Below are 6,738 nucleotides of genomic sequence, written 5' to 3' on the forward strand. Positions count from 1 at the left end.
AACTAAGTTCATTCTAGACATGAAATCCCTTTTTACCAAAACATTTTACTCTCAACACAAACCCCTCCCCCCGTGTTAAAAAAAAAAAAAAAAGCAGTCTTCTACAGTCCATCCTTTTGCAAGTAGTTTATGTGAAATGAGAACCAGCTGGGCTTCACAATCTACAGACAAAACTGAAGATGCTACCAAATTTCCTACTCAAAATGGAGAATACAATCAAAGCAAAACAGATTTGGACAACAATTCTTGCAACAGTCTTCTAATCCTTAGCGTAATCTACAACTATTATGAAACGTTGCATGCACTGGACAAAGTATAGGTGAGTAACTATTGTGGACTCTTAAGTGTTTTTCACAACACTACAGTACGTTCTGCAAAGCAGGCAGAACAGATCTTTTTCTTGCACAAAAGCTTGTTATAACAACTCTCCTTTCTTCTAGTAACAAAAGGTTCTAATATGATTTTCCCTTTGTACATATGAAGTTTGCCAGATCAGACCATAAATTGCTCTTTTCAGTTTCAGATAAAATTACCACTTTGGACACATTCAGCTTCCTACATTGAAGAACATTTTATTCAAGAAATATTTAACTAATCATTTATAATGTTTATGACTGAGAGTTTCAGGTTTAATATCATCTGTACTAACACTAAAATACTTTGTATATATACTTTTCATTGCAGAAGACTACTTTCAAGAAAAGAAAACTATTCACTTGACTAGTTTTGATTTTTTTCAGATGTAATGAACACATTCTTTAAGAGAATTACATATCCTACTTTTATTGATATTTTACAACCAGTCTGTGTTTCTGGTCCATATAAGTAGCTCTGAATTTTAAGATTTGTTCTTCTTCCCTTCTTTAAACAATTATTTAAGCATGTATTACAAAAGAGCTTGCAACAAACGCTTATCTATGTGTATACGCTTACATAGCACTTGCATAAATGTACCTTAAGTTCAGCTAGAGGAGGTTTTTTTGTTTGTTTGGGATGGTGGTGGTTTTTTGTTTTTTTGTTTGGGTTTTTTTAGTAGTAAGTACATTTAACGCATAGTTAACAGGGTAGCTGGGGTCCAATGTCTGAGTATCTGGGTCGAAGCTATTACCACATTTCCTACAGTCTCACAGTTTCTGAAGTTGTTAATGCATGTCCTGAACACATCTCAAGATCCAGTGACTTGTTTTGCCATTTTTTCTCCTGGTCTGCTGGGTGACCATAAGTCTGCAAGTGAAACTGGTTAGGGAGTGATGGTAAGACCACTGGAAGAAGACCCATGATTATGTGATTTCTCACTTGTACCCTCACTGCAAAGTATATAGAGAGGTTACAATCATAAATAAATCAGAGCACAGCTTCATACCTTAGGTTGGGCATAAAAACTTCAAAAAAAAGGTTTTCCACATGAAAAAAAGGAATGGAATTAATACTAAATTTCAAGTAAGAGCTTATGTTAACTGCATTGTGAAGACCTGCACTTAAACCTAATGAGAACAGTTTTATGAAGCATACGGGAGTGTTATCACAGAATAACTGAGTCACAGAATAGTTGAGGTTGGAAGGCATCTCTTCGGATCACCTACTTCAATTCCTAAGAGCTTGTTTTTATTAGTATGTAGGTTAACATTGGCTGGAATGTCACCAAGGCACTGAATGTATAGGACAAAGATGATTTAACAGAAATTTCATTATGAACTACAGAATGATATAACATTTTAAGTAAAAGACAGAGGAGTCTTATGGAAGAAGATCTTAATACATCCCCTGTCTAATACTGCACGCAGCAAATACCATCCAGGTGAAATGCAAAAACTTTGCTTCCCAGGATAGTTTGTGCTGGCTTTCTATCTATTTAAAATATCGGATTTACCTCCCCAAGGTCTTTGCTAGAGAAATTTTCTTCTCTGGAGTGAAACATGAAAATACTTCCGTTTAGGAGCTGACTGGACTACGTGCATTAGTTTATCATCATCACAGAAACACATTCATAAATCTTACTGCAATGTCATTAGAATAAGATGTTCTGACTATGCGTTATTAAAGCAGATGCTACCATCTGCACTGTATTGTAGTGGGACAAAAATATGATTCACTATACTCGAGACACTTGGCAAAGATTTTCCCCTGTCAAACTAAGGCTTCTGAAATGAACTTTGGGTTGAAAATAGCGCAAATTGGAAACAAAATGACTTCTTTGTATGAGCAGTACAGACAGAAACAAGAAGGCATCTCCAGCTAAGTCACCTCTGAATGTGGAGACCAACCAGACTTGTTTTCAGAAGACGATCAAGTAAAACAGCAGTTCCCGTACTGTCAGTGCTTGAAATCCAGATTAGAATTCAGCAGCTTAGATTTACCTTTAGTAATTACTTTAACTGGCATACAATCTGTTGATCTTAAAGAGTATGAAGACATAGCCAACAAGTGAATCATTTTCTATGAATATTCATACATGTTACATCGTTGCTCTAATGAAAACAAGACTCGAAGTCAGCATTTGATAAGCAACACTTCTAAGAGAACCAGACTTTGGACCTGTCTTCTTCCGTTCAGCATGTCTTGACTTTGAGCATTCAGTCTTATTTCACCCCTTCAGCCTAATTCAAGATTTTGCTGAAGGCGAATCAGGCCTGCTGATCTGTTTTCTCCAAATTCACATCTGCTTCAGGAAACCATCATCAACTTAGCACCATGTCCTTGGGTGATATGCAAAAGACCTCTCCTACAATCAGCAGTTCACGCTCTGTCATTGCAACTTTTTGGAAGTCAGATCCATCATTTACCATTGCAGGCACATTGTCTGCCACATACTATCTGGTCACCATCAGGTTTCTTATCTTTTCCACTCTCTAAACCACAAAGCACTCTGTTTTTCCCTGTATTCAATTCTCAACTTTTATCTTCAGTTACTTCAGGTTTTACCCGGAAAATTCAGCTAAACAGATGAACACACATTTTTATGTGGCTATAAAATAAATATAAGAATATATTTTATATATCACATGCACAGAGTTGAGAAAAACACTGATGGCTCCCTGTTAGTTTGTTGATCATCTGGCAGAGAAATGATGTCCTGTCTTATGCCTGTGAAGATACTAAATTTTCCTCTTTGATCAGTAGGAAATATATAGCTCTTTCCCCTCAGCAGCTTTGGGTTACAGGTCTTCCAGACATACTAGTAAGCTACACAATATTCATAACAACCTTGCTTTACAGGTTGTCAAATTAGAGTTTAAAATCCAGGTCATGCTTACAGTCCTTTAAAGCACTACATTGTAACTTGGCAGATGCACAGTATAAACATAAAATCCACAAATTGACCTAGACTGGCAACAGTGCCATTAGGATTTACTTTTTGTGTTTCTTTCAGAAAGGAATTATCTTTGTAATTTAAATTCTTTGTTCTTTGCATCAATGAATTGCCAAATAAGAGCAAAGTGCTATTGGGAAATGGTTTTATAGCAAATAAACACATGAAGATGCAGGGAAACAAAAGCGGCAACTGTAATGTCACAAGGTCACAAGAGATTTGAAATAAAAATATTGTGCTAAAACATACAGGCAGAGGCATCTAGCTACAAAAAAGTACCTTTATTTTGTTGCTTAACGTGCATCTATTTAAGAGAAGAACAACTATAAAATACTGTAAAGGGGTGGCGGAAATTCAAGCTGTCACAGTTTATCAAAAACATGTTATCACCTCAGAGCTGGTGCTTAGATCAAGTTAAAGAATAGATTGTCCAAAGGTGGGAATCTTGGTTTCTTCAGCTCTTCAAAGTAACAGGTGAGTCGATAGCACAGAGTAGACAAGAGAAAATGGGAAAATTTAGAGAATTTAAAATAGTTCATGGCTTAAACTTTCCAATTTTTGAGGGATCAAGTTACTGAAGCAAAATGATTTCATACACATCAACTGAACTCTGTTAAATGATCAAGTGTGCCTCCGAGGGCAGCCATTGCTGGCTAAACTTTATTCAGTAGCTTATGAGAATTTCAAGATTATAACTTAAGAAGCTGAATTCACTGAACTCTGAGGATGAGGTGGCAAACTGAGATGATAAACATCTCCACAGGTTTGAATGATTCAACTTCACTAACAGAAAAGTGACTTCTGAAGGGTCTCATCTACTGCCCTAAGCAATGTCGTCTTCTGTTGCATTACTATTTCTATACTACTAGGTATTGCTGGAAAATGCAGAAAAGCCTTGCTTGGTCCAGTATGTTGAATGATAACATGTTTGCATCTATACTGAGTGATCATTATCACAAAACACATTTCCTTACGCATCATTTCTCTGCTTTGATAAACACTAAATCCTCTGAGTCATCCTATGGACATCTAAAATAAGAAGATGGTTGCATCCTAGTCCTGTAAATATCTTTTTTGGGGGGAGGGGGGGAAGGGGGATTTTTTGCTAACTAGCAAAGCCGCACTGAGGCTCTGCATTACCTGTATGAGCATAGTCTTTGCTAATCTTACCAGGTCAAGGTCCTCATTTGTTTGAGCTGAAAGGCTCAAAACAAATCCCTAGCTGTGGGGAAAATGAACTAAGTTTCTGGTCTGTCTCTGAATAGTCTAATAAGAGTGAAAGTAGTGTCTAGGGATAAGTGCTTTATAGGTTTTTGTGGGAGTTTGTTTGTTTTGAAGACAGAGAGACCAGAAAGAGGCAAACAGGAAACAAGTTAGGTAAATGAGGGCTAGAAGCAGAGCTGCACATGGAAAAAAAGAGGTGGGTCATTATCTTTTGTTCTTTTTCATTTTCCCGTGTTTTGCACTCATAGCACATTCTCCCTCTGCCTTTCCCCCTTGTTTGCTGACCCTATCAAAGTGTTCAGGGAAGGTGATTCTTAAGGTCTTCACTTACTCTTTTCCATCTGTTTTCTTCCCATCCTCCATTCAAACACACTCTACCACATTAAGTCACATTATGCTACCTTAGAGCCTGCACAGACAGTCTAGAGTAACAGAGAGACTCAGTGTAACAGAAGCATGACGGAGGAAGCAGGGAGAATTGATTCAAGAACCCAGAAAGCACTCCTCTAGTCTATGCCTACACGATGTAGCCTCTCTTTGCTTACAAACACACACACACACCCCCCAATCACATTTCCACACTGCTGGTACCACATTAACAAAGATGAAGTGAGATCAGATACAGTAGGAGTGAGGGGAAGATAGTGCTTATTATCCCATCTCTACTTATTCCTTCCCTACTTCCTTCCTGTCCTCCCTGCTTCTAGCATAGTCCTCATATGGATGGGGTTGCTGGAGTGAAATCAAGATGGTAGCAGCAGTGCCCTCTGCCACCATTCCTCTAATTCCTCAACTTCCTGGGACAGGAGATGAAAGCAGCAAGGGAACACGGAACAATGCTCCCAGCCCAATTCCTACCATGCTTCAGCCACACAGATTAATCAGTTTCTGCCCCCTCCCTTTAATTTGGCACTTTTCATAGGGCAGAGTCCCAGAGGTATGATAGATAAACTGCTATGTGTTTTGCCAAGACACTTGATTATTACCTGGCTTAGGTAAATAAAGCATTTAAGTTTTCAAAAGCGATGCTAACATTAGTTTGAAACAGTTACAGGCATATCATGTGTGTCTACAACAGATATAAATATCAGCAGTCAGTGGCAAGATAGTCTTGAGCTATCCCTCAGCTTAAGTCTTGTTACTGGGGACTTGAAATTATTTTATATATTACAAATTATATTATAATTTTTTAATATATTTTTTCCCCTCATATTCTGGTACCAAGCTATACTTGTCCTGAAGACAAACCTAAGGTTCTTTTGAGTTCTCCCTCTGCTCTAACTTACACTGGGTTTCCTTTAGGTTCAAGAGGCCCTTACAATTGCTTCCAACTGGAACTATCAGCAAATGCAGGGTAAAGTCATATAATTTAAAGAAAACTCATATTTGCTTACGTTTGTCCCAATTTGTCCTTTCACTCTCCTGGTATAGTGAGTTCTACTCTAAGCATTTCTCCATTAGGAAGATACAAGGAAGCATAAAGATGTATTGGTTTTAGCTAAGTTCATACAGCAGATCCAAGTCAAAGTCAGGAACACAAGCAAAATAAATCAATAAACCTGGAAAGCTGAAATTCAGCCTTCTTTGTTCTCCCATCTACTCTTTCCACATTTCCATACAAGTTTCAGAATGACACCATTCATGCACCTGTTCACATATTCCTGTTTAAAAAAACCCAAACCCACAGAAAAGTGCCCCTCACTGTTCCTCCTCCTGCCAAAACGCTGCAATTAAAAATCTGAAATTGTAGAAGACCTTTATGACTATGGAAATACAATGTGTTGTACATGCAAATCTTCAAAAGCACACATTGCACTTCACCTATATACAGTCGGATCCGCGGTTACTGACCTACCAAATTAATACTTAACATCTTATTTTGCCCCAAGCAAAACTGAACAAATGATCACACACAAAGTGGTGTGATTCCTTATCCTGCTTGTAAATGTTAAGGGGGAGGTATTTTTATCATAGTAGCACGATAACATGAGTGCTGAACGATGAAACTGGAGATCACTTGACATCTCCTCATGCTCTTACCTCTCTTATCTCTGTACTGGTAAAACAGCCCATAATAGCCAGTTTCATCTTCCAGCTGTTCTTTTCTGAACATCCTTTTAACTATCTGATTTCCCCCACATAACTCTTTTCTTAATTAATTTTCAATTACAGACAAAAAAGGGGGGGAGGGGGGGAGGGGGGGA

General features: G+C 37.9%; 1 protein-coding gene across 1 annotated transcript in view; it reads right to left on the reverse strand.

The window, feature by feature from the left end:
* Window positions 1-6,738, reverse strand: part of PPFIBP2 (PTPRF interacting protein, binding protein 2 (liprin beta 2)) — a 111,930-nt gene that overhangs the window by 104,292 nt on the left and 900 nt on the right. The window lies entirely within an intron of this gene.

Source organism: Pygoscelis adeliae, unplaced genomic scaffold (genome assembly GCF_000699105.1).
Source record: "Pygoscelis adeliae isolate BGI_AS28 unplaced genomic scaffold, ASM69910v1 Scaffold171, whole genome shotgun sequence".
Taxonomy (NCBI): Eukaryota; Metazoa; Chordata; class Aves; order Sphenisciformes; family Spheniscidae; genus Pygoscelis; species Pygoscelis adeliae.